This window comes from Chrysemys picta, chromosome 3, assembly GCF_011386835.1.
Source record: "Chrysemys picta bellii isolate R12L10 chromosome 3, ASM1138683v2, whole genome shotgun sequence".
NCBI classification, from domain to species: domain Eukaryota; kingdom Metazoa; phylum Chordata; order Testudines; family Emydidae; genus Chrysemys; species Chrysemys picta.
The window spans coordinates 85,216,468-85,237,020 of NC_088793.1; the positions used below are offsets into that span (position 1 = coordinate 85,216,468).

At 42.9% G+C, this 20,553-nt stretch overlaps 1 long non-coding RNA gene across 1 annotated transcript in view; it reads left to right on the forward strand.

The window, feature by feature from the left end:
• The first annotated feature begins 885 nt into the window (after window positions 1–885).
• LOC135982632 (uncharacterized) overlaps window positions 886–20,553 on the forward strand; it is a 31,418-nt gene continuing 11,750 nt past the window's right edge. Inside the window, exons 1-2 of the long non-coding RNA XR_010600090.1 lie at window positions 886–1,103; window positions 2,842–2,941. This is a non-coding gene — a long non-coding RNA (uncharacterized LOC135982632). The remainder of the gene's footprint in view (window positions 1,104–2,841; window positions 2,942–20,553) is intronic.

The following is a 20,553-nucleotide window of genomic DNA, read 5'->3' on the forward strand; positions in this document are numbered from 1 at the left end:
ATCTAATATAGAATCTGTTGGATCAGTAACAGAGTTGTGAGCCTGACTGACAGAGCTATCTTCCTTTTTCATTTAAGAAGCGAAAAATATTTTTGCATTATAAGTCCAAAAACCATAAAGGTTTTGGTCTTTAATTAAGCTAAGCTTGGCAGGAAACAGGACAAGCAGAAACACCACAAACAGCAAATTCTTCCTTACACCAGAGTATTTTTTTTATGGAGGAGTAATTTTATATATATATATATAATTATGCCTAATAGTTCCACCTTTTCTCCTCACACAAACTATACCACCCATTTTCTATTATAAGAGGATTAAAGATTACATTTATGGTACAAGTAGAACAGAGAAATTTATCTAGAGACTTAAATATTAGGTATATTTTCAAAATTGATATCTCAATTAACGGATCAGATCCTTGCCACAGAAATGAAAAATAACAGAACAGATTTGGCTAGATCAACCTCCCCAGATGCAACCTCTCCAATGGGAGAATTTCATACCTGTACAGAGGGTCAGCGCCAGGCATCAATGCAATACTTAAATCCCATTGGAGGGTAAAGTGGGACTTACGTATTGCATAGGCCTTGTGCTGGCCTCTGTACAATGGCAAATATAATCCAATATGTGGATATTGGATGCTTTAGTAAAGGTTTCTAAATTGCACTATTATATCATTACTTTGGAGTGCAACAAGAAATTATCCCTAAATAAGGAACTATTAATATTTTCATATTTTCTTTCTCTGCTTCTAGAGTTTCTTTTTTCCATATTGTGATGGGGTGTATAAGCCCCACACTGGCAGTTACAGGGTTAAGGGGAGCCAGAGAGACCAATTAGCCCATTGTGTGGCACCTGGAGGGGAGACAGATAATTAAAGAATTAGACCTAGCTGGGGAGAACCAGACTGGGTGGTTTCTATAGCTAAAGGACTGCAAGGCAACAGTAGGAGCAGGTAGATAGTTGAGCTTCCTTCCTCCAGGAAAGGACTCCCAGAAGGGTCTGTAGAAAGTTACTTGTACACTGGAACTGTCCTCAGCAGGGAGAAGGAGACTGCTAAAGCAGCCTAAGAAAAGAGATATTCCAGGGAAGAAACTCTGAGGGTCAGTGCCTTGGAAGGAGCTGGGCCTCTGGGGAGAAAGTCCTGGGGTGGGGGCAGGGCTCTGTAACAGTGAGGAAGAATTCCTCAGAGTCTGGGAGAGGGGTGAGAGAGTTCTAGTTTCTCTTACTTTCTGAATGTGGGCACTGTTACCCTGGAAGGGGTGGGACTATTAGTGTGACCTGCCGGGGGGGCCAAGTCATTGCACAAACTGCTGAAATCTGGAGGAGGGTGAGGGAAAGGGGCTACAATGTTGGGTCTTGCCATGAGAAGATGCTCCGGGGGGTGAGTCTGAGGCACATACACAAAGTTCTTTAGTGTTTCCACTGAATTTTATCAAGCTTGGTAAGAGTGTTAGTTGTAGTAAGTAAGTTAGCACCAGTGTAATCAAACTGCGCATAGAGCCTGTGGGTAGTTATAAGAATTGATTCAGCAGCAATGCTAGATATGATAACTGGTTCAGACAAAACAGGTTTTCTGTCTGCTAGTCTAACTGCCTCCAATGCAATGACAACAAAAGGAGAAAATATTGGGGACTGAAGCATAAGGGACAATCTCGTTGTGCTAGACCCATGTAGTACTGTAAGAATATCTGGGCACCCTTAGAAAAAAGCATTCACAATCTCTCTTTTTCTGTTTGCATGTTATTGTGTTTTTTTTTTTTTTAAATATCTCCATACATACAGACTAGTGCCTGTACAGTCCTAGGAGAGCAGTGATTAAAAATATTACATAATAAGAGAGGATGCTTTGGATACATCAGCTAAATGTAGAGCCAATTAAATAGCTGCAAAAATATAAACATTGTTTACAGCTAACAAATGAGTCAGATAGCAAACCCCATACTGGAAAGAGTCCAAAAGATAACAGCAGCCAGAGGCCAAATGAAAGTTCCAGTCTGAGCGCCCTGAAGTTGCTTCCATCAGAGGGAGGGCGATTGTGCTGGTAGGCAGGTAATGGATTAATGTGGAAAGTCTCACTGCACCCTGAAATAGCGCTGACTAGGGGTGTCATTTCCACATTGTCTAACAAAACATTTACAGGTCCCGGTTTTCCCAGGATTGCCCCTTTTATATGAGAGCTGTCCTGAGAAATCTGCAAGGGTGCTCAGTTCATGGGGACAGCTGTCCAGTTTTGTGGTTTCAGGATCCTTCCAGATGTCCTGGTTTTTGTATACCTCAGAGGTGGCAACCCTATCTTCCAGAGCCCTCCAGCAGTGCTGGAACAATTTTCATAGTGGGGGTGATGAAGGCAGAAACCATGTATTTGGGTTGTTATTACTGCTTCATGCCACAGGGCAGCACCCCAGTTCTAGCACCTGTGGAACCTTCGATCTTAACAAGACTCCTATGTAGCGTGAGGGGTGTAGAATTGGCTATGCTGGCTTTGCAAAACCCTCAAATTCCCCTGCAGCAGTGCCTCTAGGAAGGGTTTTTCTGCCTGCTGTACACAGTAGGTAGAACTGAGATCAAGGATTGAGCAGTTGAAAAACAAAGTGAATGTGACAGGAAAGATGATGAAACTGAGCTAAGTGTTGTTTGGTATTTTGTCAAATGAGTTGAATGATAGTTTGTTTTTTCATTATTCCATGTTCCTTGCTGCTCTGTTTATTTAAAAAAAACCAACAACTTAATATGTAGTAGGCATCTGTCGTTATTTATCAAATCTGTTTGAACCTTAGAAATCATCCCTTCTCTACCATATTTTCCAAAATTAGAACATCTATTCTTTCAATTGTTTAGGGAATTTCAGTGAAAACACCATATTCTACTACTTGGCAAATTTGGAGTCGCAGCAATTCAGGCTGCCCAGGAGAAGGTGAACCTAAGGCTATGGGTCCAGGTAAGAAATCCTGTGCAGAGGAATGTTTTATTACACTTTTAGGTTTGTATGTTTTCCTGTGATCACGGTAAAGTTTTCTCTGAGAGAGGGAGTTTGGCTGTGAGTTGTGGGCTTTTGTGTTGGATTTCTTCACCAACTTACAGCCTCATTTCGAGAAAACACAATAGAAGTCTTGTGTTACAGATTTTAACAACAATCTAATCAACTGTTTTTCCCTATCTTGAAATGAATAATTTGTATGTATGAATTATCATTTGCTCAGTGATCATGTGTTGGTCTCCAGATTCACAATGTTGTACTGAAAACATATGAGAAAGAGAGGGAGAAGAGACTGCAGAAACATTCTCCATTATGTGGGTTACTATTTGACTAGAGGATAACTCTGATATAAAATATGATTAAATTAATGATAGACCTTACATGATTTAAAAATTTTTTAATAATCACAGCAGTGGCATGTTATTCTTTGTATCACAGGGAGATAATGTGAACATGTACCTGCAGGCAGACATAATTTGTCCCTTCCAGTTTACACTGTTTTGTAATAGTTTCCTTCAGAGGAAGTGAACTATAAGAAAACTAGTAGCCTGAGCTCATTGGCTCCCAAAAAACCTTTGAATTTTGAACCCTGCTGCTGTAATAAATATTTATGAATTAATGGGAAGCCTGAGGTAGTCTTCATGGAAACTTTCAAATGGTGCTATTTGATTTTAAATTAAGTTGTGTAGTGGTGAGCAGGTAAATAGGAGAGCAATACCATGAGCCAGTAAACATTCTGTGCACTTGTTGAAATGTTTTATAAATTGTTCATAGATAATAAGTCTGACTTGTACTGATAGGATAACTCAAAGGAAGGCTTCTGCATGAGGAGCTGGTCCTCAGATATGTGTGAGGGTGAGATTTCACTTGTAGTTCTAGGCTGAACTGTGAGAATTGAGCAGATCTTTAACTTGGTGCCCTTCCAAATATGGGGAAAATGTAAAAAGTGGTGTCCCTTGGGGGAAAAAGGATGTGCTCCTATGTCAAGCAGCAGCCCTGCACTGTGCTCAAATCTACATTCCTTGTGTGCCTGAAACTCCCATTAAAGCCAGTAAGCGTTTGGGTGGCAAGGAATACAGGAAAGAGTTCAATGTCCAGATTTCCCAAGAGGAAAAGTGTTGGTCTTAAAATAGTCAGAATTAAAAATGTAGCAAGCAGCCAAGATATGAGCAATTATTGATCACATTATCCAGGCTACATTACATTGCTTTCCTGACAATTTGTCTATTTTGGGTGCTCTTTTTTGCCAGATCGTAATAGAGATTTGTAAGCTAAGTGCCTTGCTGAGTCTGACTGCTGGACTGTTACCATTCTTAGAGACTGAACTAAGCTCCTGCTCTAAAGCCTATTGATGTCATTTGAAAGATTCTCACTGGCTTGGGACAGAGGGGCTGGGTGGCATGATTGATACAATATGTTTTGGTAACCCCTTGGTTTCCAGGGCCAACAAATATGGGGTGACATCCTAGTTCCATTCAAGTTAATGGGAGTCTTGCCACTTACATCAGTGGAGCTGGGATTTCACCTGTGGCCTCTTGCATTTGAGCAGATAAATGTACTTTATGTGATTATACAATTTAACTATGCAACATGAAAATATTGTTTCCACATTTGGGGGTGGATACTTGGGTGCAGTGTGGCTGCTTTGCATCCCACTGCTGGAAGATTCTGACTGTAAAACTGGCCTTGCCAGCCCCAGGTGACTCACCTGAGTGCAAAAGCGCTCCTGCAGTATGGTAGGGCTAGCATAGAGGATCCTATACCATCCTCCCTGCTGATGATGGGGGAGGAGTTTAGACAGAGGAAAGAAGGTGGCCAAGACATCATTACACTCAGCTGGTCCCTAGCTGTGGTGTCAAGCCTCTGGGGTTCTGAGCAGCAGGAATGATTCCATAGGAACAGCCATGGACACTGTGCCCCTAGGATGGGAAGAATGAAAAGATGAGCCCTTTTTCCCCATGCCCCAACCTGCTCTGTTGGACCTCAAGATCATTGTGTGGGGGGAAGTGCAATTCAGATAATTAATCTCACAATACTACTTTAATGGGAAACACAATAAACACACAGTATCTGACTATTCCTAATGTCAACTGCTAATTGCATCATTTTAATTGGAAAATAACTTAAAAAAATTAGCTATCCTTATGTTGCTCTTCTGTCAAAATACTGTAAATTCCATGTGCTGGCTCACCTAAAGGATTAGTTCTTGAACAAATGCGCTGCCTACAAAGCATCACAGTTCTGTCAACCTTAATTATGCCTTGTCTGACACCACATACTCTGAAACCCACCACTGCATTAACAGTGGGTGAGAATTACTGTACAATCAAGTCTCTATCTTTCATTCTTTTTTTTTTAAGATGAGTTAGGAGAGGTACTGAATTTGCAGTTCTTAACACTAAGATCTGTCTAGTCCAGTGGTTCCCAAACTTTAACAACCTGTGAAACCCTTTCACTAAAATGTCAAGTCTCATGAAGCCCCTCTTAAAAATGAATATTTCCAGAGATTTTATCCTTTACCTGAGTATAAATTATAAAAGCAGTGATTGTGGAAATATAAAAGTTGTTTTTATGACATGCTTATTACACACTATTATCATTACAGTATTTTTATTACATTATGAAAATGGCAACACTCTTCCAAGATCTCACTTTTGTAGCTTGTATCAAGGCTCCTATGTTTCATCAAGGAGTATCAGATGTAAAACAGCATGAAGGTATTTAAGAAGCCAACTCAGAGTTCCTCCTACACAAGCATTCAGGTCTTGAGCAGTCCAGGCAATCAACGCACGTTACAACAAAGCTTAAACTTGTTCTTCATAATAATTTTAAAAACAATACTAGCCGCCTATTTAATTTTAAAAACAGCAAAAAAAAAATCCACTTCCCTTTCCATTTCTTATAAGGAGTCTCAAAGTTTAAATCTCTTCAGTGTGATAGATATTCTTGCTTTGATCTGCTTAGCTCTTGGAAGTCCAGAGCCTCCAGGCTGCTGGCCCCATGCTGCCCGGAGTCCCTAGGGACAGCTCTTGCCGCCATTAGGGAATTTTTTCCCGAGAACCCCCTATAACATTTCGCAAACCCCAGTTTGGGAACCACTGGCCTAGTCCTAAAACATGCAGCAGCAGTACAAATTTCCCAGCAATGCACAACTAGTACAGCTCATGTACATGTGCCAGAACTTTTCCTGCCCAACCCTTTAGCTGCCATATTGGCCTCCCAAGCTGAACAACTGTGTGTGTATCTTTTCAGCTCTCCCGTACTGCCTCAGCTGGTGATAACAGGAACAGAGGATTGTGTTTTCCAAGACTCTCTCCTCTTCCCTCCAAATATTAATTTGGAATTTTTTGATAAATCAAGGAATCCATCAGTCCCACCGGGCAAAGTGCCCATTTTTCAAGATGGGGACTACTTGGTGGTGCAGAATATTGTTCTCTAGCTGTACTAGTTTCATGCTGGGTCACCCGGAAGGTAAATAATCTCCAAATGACCAATATACCTTTCTGCTTTCTTTGTGTATGGAGATTGCCTCACCAATACAGCACCAGTCTGCCCATATGTAAGCATCAGTTTCTGTGGACAAAGGAATTGCTAGAAGTTTGTAGATACTGACTAATATGGACAGCTGCCGCTGGCTCACCTCTTCAGTGTGGGCATGTCTGCGGTGGGTGCTGTTATACTGGAAACATGCCTAACACTTTTAAGTCATACTGCATTATGTGATTTCCATGCTGAATGTTTCTGAGGTTTTTAAAGGAGGGATTAGAACAAGAGGTGTCTTCTTAAATGCAACCATAAGGATGTTAATTAATCCTCCAAAATGATTGCTGCATGCTGTGTTATGAACAAAACTGTGTGAAAACAATGGGGAATATTATCTCCTGACCAGAATGGAAGAAACAAGGGTTGTTCTGTTCTGGTAGCTTCCAGAGGTGGCAGAGTGCAATGGAAGCCAGTACTCAGAAAGCTAATCCAACAAGGGATATTCCGGAACATTGTTTCGTTAGCAGTTTGACTGTGAAGGGCCCATGGACTGAGCTGTTTGTAATTCCCATTATTTTGGCTGGTGTGCACCACTGATCAACATTAAGGTGACCAGATGCCCTGATTTTTATAGGGACAGTCCCGATTTTTGGGTTTTTTTTCTTATATAGGCTCCTTTACCCCTCACCCCCTGTCCTGATTTTTCACATTTCTGGTCACCCTAATTATCAGACACCTGTTAGCACAACAAACAAAGTAGAGACTTTACATATAAATGACAAGTCTCAGTTGGCTAGCGTAATAGTTCTGAATGGGGGTGTCCATGTCTATTAATGGTGACTTTCTCAAACAGTTCTGACATTTAAAACTTGCTCAGCATAGCTTGAGTTGGCTTACCATGCCTCCCCTCCCCTGTTGGTTTTCTTAGTTTCAGGAAGAGACATCAGTCCCCCGTTTTCCCTCCCCCCGACCCACCCCCCACACAGCACAATTTAAAGGGAACAAAATTTGTTAGCAATCAAGTACCTAAGCAACTAACCCAATGAACACAGCATATGACTGTACATTTCAAGGCTTGTTTATACTGGGAGTCTGTTGTCCCTGGATAACACTGTGCTACCTCCCATCATCCACCCTGAAAATGTGTGCTTTGGGAGCCTGATGCAGAGGTCAGAAAAGGAATCCATATATAATGATGTTTGTTTGGATGCTGTCGAGAAACTGGAGAAGACTTTGATGTTCTGAAGGTTTTAGTGCCCAAGGTTTCTGGCTATAAGTCAGAGATGGTGCATTTAATAGTTTCTTTCTTGGCAGTAGACATATGTCTGATGTTCCATTTTCTTTCCTTCCTTAGCTTGCCTCTCCTTCCCTCCTCAGATTCTCCTGCATGTCAATCTGTCTCTCTCTCCTGCATACGCCCTGTGCACCATGAAAGCAATTATCCTTTTATTTTCCTTGCTCAGCAGCTGGTTCAGTTTGTCATGCAACACTTCCTCCCATGATTTCACTTTCCAGAGAGTCGTCAATGATGCTTTCTACAGGGCTTTAATGTTCGTGACACTAGATGGATGCCTACTCTTTAGATGGTGGGAGGAAAGCTGTTCCAGGTTTTCATTCATCCTGCAAGTCATTGTCTCCTACTGATCTGTGGACAGTAGATAAGAAAACTGACACTTGGGCAAATGTGCAGAGATGCAAGCAAAAATGGATAGCTCTGCTATGCTGCAACTTGGTCTGATAATTCTCCCTAGAAAATCTTTGTCCTTGTCCTTCCTACTTTCAAGGTATTTTATTCTTTTTCTCCTTGCAAAAGTTCTACATTCAGTGGAGACCACACCACATGGGAATTACATTTTGCATTTTAACCTGGCACATGCTTTTCACTTCGTGTTCTTCATGTGAAATAGGGGCTCTGACAAAAACAAAGAATTATATTGCAGGTGATTCAAAGTAACTGAGTGTTATAAGCTGGTCCATTGCAGACATCTCCCTGCTGAATATTAGACTGTATTTACAGCCTGTCACTCCAAATTAGATCCATCTGCTTTGAATTTGTTTATACTCCCATTTAAGGGGGCTGTTGGCCCCTTACTGGAACTTAATGAGGTGTTTTTTGTTGTTGTTGTTTTTGGTTGGCCTTCTCCCGATAGCAGAAGAAAGGGGAAGGTCTGAAGAGGAGTCAGGAGCCTGGGACTGACCAGGCAAGCAGGCCAGTAAGGGAGTCAAGATCCCAGTGGGCCCATCCGCCATATAAGCTGGGGCTGCCGGGGCAGAGTAGAGCAGAGCTAAGGAGCATGCATCAGGCCAGAGCTGAGTGTGGGATAGAAAGCAACTGGCCAGAACCAGAGAGGCCAGAGCGGCAGAGCTGAGCTGGAGGTAGAACAGCAGCCCAGAGCTAGGAGACCAGCCACGCCGCTGGCAAGCCAGAACTGAGCAACAGTCGGAAGCAGTGGGGCCACAGCTGGGATAGCAGAAGCCAGCCATACAATGAGTAAAACTGGAGCCGAGCGTGGTGAGCATTTGGGGAGAACAAGGTAGGCAGAGAGGGGCCCAACAGAAGATGTCACCAGACAAAAGGGCCTTGAAGGCCAGATAGGAGGGCAGGGAGATGCAAACCTGATGGGAGGGCTGATACTTAGAGCCTGAGGCTGTATAGCCACCACAAGAGTAGGTTTCTTACCCGTGGTATCACTGCAGCGCACCCAGGTCCTGGGGAGAAAGCCTGGGATATGCAGACTGAATTTTCTTGAGTCCCAAAGCCCATTGTTTAGTGTCCCCATGTGCTCATCATACGGGGTTCCTGGATCTTCTAATGGTCAGTTTTCCCTTATTTGTTTATAGTTCCTGTTTAATAAATTGTATATTGTTTAAACTCAGTGTGGCCAGTAAGGGAAAGGGAAGTGGCCAGTAAGGAGAGAATACCCTAGACTGGGAACATCCTAGCCACTGTCCTGTATCATAGTTATGAGGATTCTGCCACATGAGTGAATGGAAGAGGAGTCCTCAAGGTCAGGGAGGCATCTGTATAATAAAGGGTGTTGGGATGGGACTCAGATCCTTTTGCCATCTGATCCCACTGGGATAGTATAGGAGCCTGGAAAGTTCCCCACAATAGTGGTCCCATTGTGCTGCTTTCACACAGCTGGGACCAATGGCAAAAGAGCCCTTCTGCTAAGTTTGGTAGATATGCTGGTGACATGAGTGCCTGGCTGGCTTGCTGAGGTGAGAGCCCAAGAGCCTGGGCTTCAGATTGGTCTCAGATTCTTCACTTCAAGCAAATAACTAGCGCAAAGGTTCAGTTGCCTAGTTGGGATGGACATTGAAATGTTTTCTATGGATAGCTATAGCAAGTGCTAGAAAACGCAAACCAGCCCACTATTCTCTGGTTGGCTTAGGGCCAGAATCGCTCCCTGGAAAGGCAAAAAAGGGTGATTAGAGTAGTTGAAGGGCTTGTCTTCAGCACATGTCTTATGTGACATGGTGCAATGCATTCTGGGATCCATTCTCGCAGACAGTGTTCCTAGTTGTTGAGCACAGTAAATATGCCAAAGCACCCTACTTTATAACCATGCGTGGACGTGAACCTTGCTAAGAGGGTGCTCTGACATGTTTACAGAACTGGTGAAAACCTATATCCTAGAGGGGCCCCTGCAGTGAAAGGGTAGTTCAGACTCCATTGATTGCTCCAGATAAGGGCATTGCTTTTGTGACACCACTTTATTAATACTTCCCTTAAAAAAAAAAACCCCTCTTAGCGGTACATTTTCCCCATTCTATAGAGCAGCAGGGTAAGGAAGAGGGAGAAAGTGGGAAAACTTAAATTAGAACGACCTTCTAATGTTCTGCTTTCATTGCCAAGGCTTATCAACTTTGTAACAAACACATCCATATCATCTTCACTGAGAGGGATCTCTTGTCTCTTTCAAGCAAATTATGCAAACTCAATGTGGCATGTATAGTTAGACAACTGAAATGTCATTCTGGGTTCTGTGTGCTACTCCTTTAAGTGTAGAGAAGTCTATGCCTATTGTAAGGGCTGTTATGAGGCAGCTGCCCTCTTGAATTTCAGTTGAGATGTTGAATATTGAAGAGTGAGTCATGGTCTCTCTTATGGAGGCTTTGTTTCATATTTATTTTTCTTGTTTGCAGGCTTTCTTAGTCTGAAAAAAAGCCATTCAGGCTGAAAAATGCATGTTTCTCTTGAAAAATATCACTCTCAGCCAACAGAAATCACCTTTTAAACAATTCTAGCCAGACTTTTCATGGTCCTCTCCATCTCAGCTCCCAAATGCTTTAGTATGGAACTCACAACTTGTGTTGTCCTGATATCACCCTTGTTTGTTTCCATATAGCCAGTTGCCTTTTCTGTTTTTTAACTTATTCTTAAATGGCTTTTCTTTAAAAGTTCCGATCTTGCATAAATACATAGCAACATTTTCTTGACTGTTCCAGTCCTTTTGTTATATTGACCTGCCGCAAAATGCTTGTTGCATTGTGGTGAAAGTGTTCCGTTTCCCCAGTTCACCTCTACAGGAGGAGACAGGAGAATTATTACTCAATGTAATTTTCTGTCACATAGCATTTCTCAAGCGTTACTTGTACGCTTCATTCCTCAAATATATTTTGTCTGTCTTCCTGCAAACTCATTTATGCTGTGATCCCATAATGATCCTCTAATTCCTCATAAAAACATTTGAAAATGTTTTGATGTGGAGACTGTTCTGCTGATATACCATATGTATTATATGTGTCTTCTGGTGGATTTTCATTACTAGCTTGGGTTTTCAGTCACTTGCTTGAAAATAGAATCTTTTCCTCAGTCAGTATAAATCACTCCATTGAAGTGATATCAGCTGAATGTCTGACCCTTTATTGTAGATTATTTCATCTCTCCCAGTGTTGATGGTTTCTTTTTTAAATGATAGTTGCACACTCAGTTTAGATTGTTAGATCTTTGAGGCAAAGGCCCTCTTTGTTTTGTGTTTGCACAATGCCTAGCACAATGGGGCCCTGATCTGCAACTGAGAACAGTGTTACTGATACTATAATATAAATAATAAATGCTGCAGAAAATGATTACTTCAGATAGTGGATTCGCTGCAGACTCAGCATATTCATGTAAATGTTCCTTAGAACCTTATATTTTAATTGTGTAGATTTTCTTCAAATCAGCTTGCTATAGCAAGGTAATCACATTTGCCAGAAAAAAAAAATCCACATGTGCCAACATTTACCATGCAGTGGTGTCTGAGACCTACTGTTTTCCACCCTATTTCTTTTCCACCAAGAAATAACGGTGGAAAGTTTGATGTCTGTTGTCAAATGTTGACAACTCTTTTGCTAATCAATATGCTGTCTAGACCCCAGAATTGCATCTGCAAAACCAGCTTATATCTACGTTGCATGTCTCTCAAAATTTCCCATCAGGTGACAGCAACTTTCATCAAGTCCTATGCCCTGCACTTCCATATGTATAATCTTTAAATTGTGGGTTTTTTTTATATTCGATGGTGCAATCCAGACCACTGAGGGACTGTCACCCATGCCCTGCAACCTGGGGTGCCTCATAATACTTGGGCCACTCACAAACACCCTGCCAGCATGCAGGTCACATCCTGTGTATAGATACAGTCCTGGCCCAGCAACTATGACCCCAACAGCCACACTCTCGCTTCCAGCAGCCTGCTCAACACATGCCCAGTCCCAAATTTGCCCCCCAAAAAATCTGTTCTGCACTGTCCTGCCCTCTTCTGGAAAGTTCAGGTATACTAGAATGGCTACAACTCTAAGAGGATCAGTACACAACAGTTTGCCACCATAAATCAAATTACCTACATAGTTCATAACACAAGGTTAGTTTTGATTTAAAGAATAAAACCAGTTTGCTTAACTACAAGGAGATAGGTTTTAAGTGAGTACAAGTATAAGATATTGAAGTCAGGAATGGTTACAAGAGAAATAAAGATAAGTACTAAACTTGAACTAGACTTAGTTCAAGGTGAAGTCCCTTGCAACATGTACCTAGTAACATTGCTGACCAAATTCTCAAGCCAGGATCTGCTCCCAAAGACCAAAAGCTATTTCGTTTATCATGTTTTATTAATAATAATAATAATAATAATAAAAAAGTGATCGGGAGAGAGACCTTGGTGTTTTTCCTCCTCACTTTATAGTCCATTCCCGCTCTTGAAATGCATTTTCCTTAGGGTTAGCCCCAGATAAAGTTCATTCCTGCTGTGATGTTGGAGTCATGGAATCTTGTGGTGAAAGAGGTTCCTGTGCTGCTGTTTGCTATGATGCAGATCTGTTTGTTCCTGCCCTCTTCCTTGCCAAAGAATGGCCACTTCGTAGATGATGGCCCATCAACTTTGACACCTGGTTAGAGCATTGGCTTGTCCTTTGCCTTTGAGAAACTGATTTACCCTCTCCCCAAGCTTGTCTGGTAAATACACTTCAGTCATGATTTAAGCTTCTGTTAATAACTTTACATATAATGTTGCTTCACACATATTGACCATGAGTTATTAGTTTTTCAAATAATACCTCACAAGGCATGTTTTGTACAAAGATGATTACGATAGTGTGGGTGTGAATACGGGGGTGCATTCTGTCAGTTTTCTCTTCTTGGATTGCCTTCTGTGTACACTCTGCAGCTGTACTGAATACTACTTATCATCCAACGGGCTAGGAGGTACTCTGTTATAGTTCCTGTAGTGATTATATCCAGCAAAGCTGAAAATTGTTATAGTAGTTACATTAAGTCATTTAAGGACTACTGAACAGGTAGCACCTTTGCTATAGGCTTAGACTCATGAGCTCCTAATTTGTCTCTGAGCCTCCAGGCAATGAAGATTAAGGAGTATGTAATTTAGTTTAAATGATGGCTGTTTTAAAAGCTCTGGTAATCATAAAATAATGGTTCCTGAAAATATATTCCAATCTAGAGTTGCTCTTCCCCCCCCCCCCTCCTGTGCCTATCCCCCAAGTAAATTTACAAGCCACTGGGGTCCAGGAGTGTAGAAGGGTTCGGTTGGGGTCGCCCCTCACTGGAGTGGCTGGAAGCCAGGCCGCCTCACTACTGAGGTCCGCTGAGTCGGGGAATTAGCCAGGTGAGGCAGGAAACAGTTAAGGGCTCAGGCCCTCAGGCAGGGGCTGAGCAAATAGTTCCGGAACAAACCCGGGCCCTGGGTCAGGGCGGGGCGGCAAACAAACAGTCTAGAGCTCAGGCCCCCAGGCAGCAGCTGAGCAAAATAGTTCAATATCAGGCCCAGGCCCTGGGTCAGGGCGGGGCAAGACACACAGTCAGGAGCTCAGACCCTCAGGCAGGGGCTGAGCAAATAGTTCAGGAACAAAAAGCCAGGCTCTGGGTTCTGAGCATCTGGGGCGAGGGGGAGACTGCCACCCATAAGTGGGGTGGCAGGGGGGGACGCAGGCCCGCCCACTCCACTGCGTCCCAGCCCGGGGCCCTAACAGCGGCAGGCAGCCTGCTGCTGTGTCACTGGGGATCCTGGCTGCAACACACTGACATCGGCTCTGGGTGTGCCGCAGCCAGACTAGGGTCGGCTGCCCTGAGGCTACTTCCTACCTCCCCCTCTAGCAGTACCTGCGTCTGGTCGGTGTCCTCCATGGGATCGAGCACCATGGGCTCCTCAGGGTACTCGGCGAGCGGTACGCTTGGCAGCTCCTCTGGGTTGCTTCTCACTGGTAGGCTTAACAGCTTCTCCGGGGTCTGGTCGTCATCCGGCCTTGACTGGTATGGCCAGTCCTCGGGTTGGTCACAGGCTGCAGGAGTCTCCCCAGCGGGAGCTAGGCCCCCAGCGTCTGGCTTCTCCGGTGGCCAGGCAGCTTCTGAGCCCTGGGGAGGAACTTGTATATTCCCTGTCCTGTGCTTTGACCTCTGGGGGGGGGGGGGGCGCGCAGGCTCCAGTGGCTCCGCCCACTTTGGCATCTGGAGGGGCTCGTCCCTCTCTGGGGTGGCTGGGAGCCAGGCCGCCTCACTACAAGGAGCTTTGGCTTTAGAACCAGATTGCAAGCCCCTGACTCAGATTCTACTGAAGCCAATGAAACTGTGAGTAATTGCTCACCAATATGAGTAAATGGCTTATAGTCAAGACCTTAGTAATCAAAGACTGATGCTTACAGAAATAGCTGGCAAAAAAGGAAAAGCTTTTGAAAACATCCGTATCTGATGGTGTGTGACCTGTATTACCTTGAGTGGCACCTGTAAAGATGACAAAATCAAACGTGAGTTTGGAAAAAAAATTCCCCTCTTAAACTTGCTTGGGATTTTAATAAGAATGAGAAAAAAGGAGGGACTTAAGAATGGAAATGCTCAGTTTGAGTTGGCCAAGCTGAAACAAAAAGTAGCATAACTCTCTGAAAGAGTATTTGAATGAATAAAATGGACCAAATTCTACTCTGTTCCGCAGATCCAAACCCCATTAACTTCACTTGGTTTGCACCAAAATGTGAGAGCAGAATTAAGCCCTGCATGTGTATATTGTATTTACCTAGTGATATAAAATATAGACAAAACCCATTGTTTTATATCCAAGGGACCTAAAAATCCATCACAAATAATTGCCAAGCCTCTGACAAATCTTGAAAGAGCTGTGCCCCTTTGCCCCAAAAAATATAGAAAAGCAAAGAATCGTCAGAGAGAGAGATTCAAATTACTGACCAGTTCAGCTGATTTCTATAACAGGTAAATATGGAAAAATAAGAAGGGAATCAATATGTAATAATGCAGCAGAAAACAAGCTGACTGAGTGAGAAGCAGCATGAGTTCATAAGGGACAGGTCACATCAGGCAAAATCAATAGCCTTCTCTGAAAAAGTGCTAGATGAAGAAAGCAGTCACTTATCTAGATTTTTAGTAAGACTTTCAATATAGAACTTTGTAGAAAACCCAGACGGAGGCAGACTTGTTGATCATTATGCTTCAAGTTTGCTTTTCAACAAGCGAAGTTTGAAGAATTCAAACACTTTGTGTACAGGGAAGCATCAGTGTGAAGCTGAAACAATGTTTTTTTTACTATAACACATCTAGGGCAGATTCTACGGTATCAGGGCCTGCAATGAGAGGGCAGGCCCGAAGATTCTCCATTCCTGGCACAGCCCATATAAAGGCCAGCTAGGATTAGGTCATATTCAACCCCCTGTGTGGTATTTGTTCTCACAAAAGGTGCTGAATTGAATGCCCATTATTGGTCACTGATGGGTAAATGCTCAGGATATTTTTCATAGCGCTAACAATGACTCTGAGTGCAGGTACCACGTGGCATTCAAGGTGTCAGTTAAAGCACTCACCTTTCTCTGGTATTTGAAGCTCTGAGGTTCCTTTGTAGAGGAACTGCACAAAAAGAAAGGAGATGCTCTGGCTCCCCTCCTTTCATGTGGTCTCCAGGAACAGCCTTGGACTAGAAGTTTCCAAGGCAAAAAGTGCAGGGGATGAAGGAGGGAAAGAGTTGTGTGAGCTGGGGGAAGGGAGAGGCACAAGGTAGCTGCTTCTGTGGACAGAACATTGTTACCTGACCTGAGGTTTCTACAAGAAGGTGAAGTTTTTCCCTGTGTATTGTTTGTTGCTACCCCTACTTGAGTAAACGGGACTTGCATACATTCTGTAAATATACAAATGACACAAAGAACATACCAGATTCTGTGTCATAGACTTCTGCTCCAAACCAGAAACTGACCTGCGAGACCTCAAATTTAGCTACTGCTTGGCAAAGGGGCAACAATATACTTTGCCGAGTGCCTTGCACTAAAGTTACCAGTCCTGACTACTGCTGGAGACTAGGGTGACTAGACAGCAAGTGTGAAAAATTGGGACAGGGTGTGGGGGGTAATAGGAGCCTATATAAGAAAAAGACCCAAAAATTAGGACTGTCCCTCTAAAATCGGGACATCTGGTTACCCTACTGTAGACAGGTCACTATACTTGATTCATTGCTCTCTCATTCTGGCTGTTCTTACTGTATGTTCATATCTATACAGCCTGGCTCACTATTTCCATCTTCAGGAAGTGAGCATCTCGTTCTCTGAACACAGGTGCAATTGGCTATAAAACAGTAAAGACAGGGCATCTGGCAGCCATCTTAAGTCATGTTTGCTTTCTTAATATATAAGCAATGATCAACTGCTATATAATTTATCAACAAAACCTAAGCTATGTTCATAAATTGTATTGATTACTGCATCCACTGTGTTGTGGATATTTTCCCAGGGTGTTTACTTTCCTGTGAACACTGAGTTAAAGACTTTTAAAGCAATCATGTGCTTGGTAATGAGCATCTGTATTTTATGACAGTCTCTTGATGTTAGTTTTTCCCTGAGGAGAAGAGTATTCTTATAGGATTTCCATTCAGAACTCTTAAACATGTCAATGTTAGAAGGAATGTGGTATATGAATATGTGCAGAGTTATTGGGGAAGGCAAAAGTCTAACATGCAGACAGTCACCAAAAGAAAATTGCTAATGGAACAAGCATAAACAGACTGTTGTAATCTATAAAAGGAAAATCTGTGCTTAAACAAGTTGATGAAATCATGAGAACTATTATCTCAATATGAGTTTGCTGATAAAGGTACAGCTATCTCCAGTTGACATTAAAATTCTGCAAGGAAGGCAGGCAGGCACTAGTTTATTTTAATTTAAAAGGCATTGGGGGGTTATTTGCCTTGCCAGTCACATTTATCTCTGAAGGGTCCTCCTTGTCTGAAGCCAAGTCACATTGTACAGACGCTCCCCAGGTATACATTCCCAACTTACGCAAAATTCGACTTGCGCAAGGCATTCCGGAACAGAACGCTTGCGTAAGTCGGGGAGCGTCTGTACTGTAATCCTGTTGTGACCTTAGGCACCCCTGTATTCGCAGCCTACACACTATTGCATTGATTTTTGTACAAAATATGCCTTGTGAGGTATCACTTGAAAACGTAACATACTAGTCAATGATATGTAACAGTGCTGCATGTGAAATCATGGATACTCTCTAATATCGGGCTTTAAAGTCTGTGACTAAAAGGTGTTTAAACCAGGCCTGTCAGGGCAAGTTGATAAACAGGTTTTCTCCAGACCAAGGAAAGAGACCAAATCAGGTGTGGCCCAAATTCAATGGGCTATTCATTTGTATCAGAAGTTGCAGCAGGAAGAAATTATTTGCATAGTAGCAACACAAGCAGGAGAGGAACCAGCAGGGAGCCTTATCTTCCAGACCTCATGACTCATTTACTCAGCATTAACTGTATCTGGGAGTACCCTACAGAACAATACATTTCAAATTTCACTGGACCATAAAAATGGGGCCGTGAACCCCAGGTGATCTTTCATCTAAGAAGACAAAGCAACTGAGCACTTTGGGCTTTGTGGGAGATCCTGACCATGGGGGTGGTCAGACATCTTGCAGGAAGGAGGTGTGGTAAGACTCTTAACAAAACTAGTCTTGGTTCAAGGTAAGTCTTAGCCACCTCAAAGCATTTTTCATTTTGGTTTGTAACCATTTCTGACTTTATCCTTTTGTACTTGAACTCACTTAAAACCCCATCTCTTTTTTGTTAATAAAGTTTTTACTTTAATCTAAACAAATCCCGTGCTGTGCTTGAATCAAAGTGATTGTTAACTCCAAGTAAACCAACAAGCTGCTGTGCTTTTGTCTCTGTAAGGGAGCAACAGACCTTATTGCTTCTCCAAATGTTCCAGGAAAAGGCTGGGCATTTCGGGGCAGATGGCTTTGCGGAAATTTAGGACTTGGAGGGGGGGGGTGTTGGGGTCACTTGGCTAGTAGTCACCAAGGCTGGTGGAGACCAGAGTGTGGCTGAGGTGTAACAAGCAGGCTGCTGGAGTCAGAGTTGCTGAACCAGGGCTGCTTGGCACACAGACTCTCCATGCATGCTTGTTTGCTGGCTGGGTGCATCCAGAGAGAAACCTACAACAGCAGAGCATTTTAAAGCACTCAGGGTTACAGGACAACCAATGAGAGGTTATCGCCCCAAAATGTGACATCTGTCAGCATTCAAAGACAATGTGCCTCAAAATAGGGCTAACGTGGGACTTAAGTGTCCTTGCGGCGACTTTCTGGATAGAAGTGAATTTTGATCTGTCAGTATTGAACCTCTGCAGCTTCAGCTGAATACAATATTTTTCTGTCCTATACTGTTGGGTCGTGCAGAATTAAACGGAAGCCATGTTTTACCCTCAAAGATACTTATGGTGGAGGAAGTGAAATATAAAATTTTGCAGTAATCCAGCTTTATCAATGACTTTTATAAAAATATCAATACATGTAACATATCAAGATATATTGCCATTCTTTCATGATGACCTTGTTATAATTTGCTTTTTTCTATTAAAGTCCTTATTAGCATTAGCAACCTCACAAACATAGCTTTTATCTGAATGAACATTTTAATTTTAGGGAATTTTTTTCTTGGACTTGAAATAGTTAGATAAGTGATGAATAGATATAAATATTCCCTCCAATCTCCCCCCTCCCTCCCTCAAGAGGGACATGATTTTGGCTGGTGCTGGAGCCAATCTTGGGATGACTGGAGAAGCTCTAGCTTCTGAGTGAATTTGAGACCTCCGATGGGCACAATAACAAATCTAGACTAGCTACAGGCAGAGCTTTCCCCCGTCCCCCTGCCCAAGATGACCTGAAGTCAATCTCAAGGAGGGAGCTAAAGAGCCCAGCAGCCCGGGGTGGCTCTGCCCCCTCCTTCCCTTCTGTGAACAAAGATTGGGATGGTGCCACTGCTCCCCACCCCTCCAGCACCTGGCCTGGGAAGGGGCAGAGGTGGTTGAAGAGCCTCTGAAGCTGCCCCCCAGTTTGGAATAGGGAGAGGGGATACCAAAGCAGGACCCCCCAGTCCTGAGAGAGGAGGCCGAAGAACACCAGGAGGAGCAGAGGTGAGACTGGGGGGTGCTATACTGATGGGGGTGACGGATAAGTGAGACTGAGCTGAGGGGGATGGAATTAATTGCTGGGCAGGAAATGGACAGATGTGAGGGTGCAAGTTTCTTACCCAGTACAGTTTGGAGAGTGGGCAACAGTAATGTGTGTCTCTCTCTCACTGCAGATGGGCTGGGGAGGTCAAAAATCAAGACAGACCAGACAAAACAAACACCCCAATATAATCTTTTTTTTTTTTTTTTTTTTTTAATCTCATGATTATTTGGGGTCTGACTCATGAGCCATTCATTCCGGAGATATTTTAAAGTAATCATCAACTTGTCCTTATTCCTGTAATAGAAACCAAGACCTATTGACGATCTATGTTTGAAGTCAATGATGCTACTGAGAGTGTTTCCTGGTTCAACCACAGGTGCTTGGCAAGAATTTAGGCAATGACATTTGTTGCCCTACAACATTAATTGCTTGTGCCTTTTCTCTTGGCCCCCGATTACATTGTAGGGATTAGTGAGTGGATAAGGACTGGAAATAACACTAAAACTTGAATTTGCTTAGGTAAAATAAATAAAAATTAATGGAGATATCCTATCTCCTAGAACTGGAAGGGACCTTGAAAGGTCATTGAGTCCAGCCCCTGCCTTCACTAGCAGGACCAAGTACTGATTTTGCCCCAAATTGCCCCCTCAAGGATTGAACTCACAACCCTGGGTTTAGCAGGCCAATGCTCAACCCACTGAGCGATTCCTCCCTGAAGAGACCCTGTAATTCTTCCAGTATAATTGGTGCACTGCTGAGCTTTTACAATCCTAAAATATCTGATGTAGAAGTAATCATTCTGTGGGCCTCTTTCCCTGCCTCTCCCCATTTTCCTTTCCAACACAGATGTGAATGACTTTGTCTATATAGCCTTGACATGAACTGGGTGCTCTAAATGCCAGTTGGAGGACTGATATTATAGCAGGCTGACTAATGGATAAAGCCCTAGTGCTTCCTTTTGTGTACCTGTGTGCATGTTAGTTGTAATGATGGTCATTATTTTAACTTGAATAATGTTCTTAGGAGACATTGGTGTAATGATCCATCATTCTCAAGGAGTTAATAAAGAAGTCTTCCAATGACTAATGTCTATGAAGGATATTGCTATTAAAAAATCCTTTAGCAGCTTTCAGCTAGATTTTTC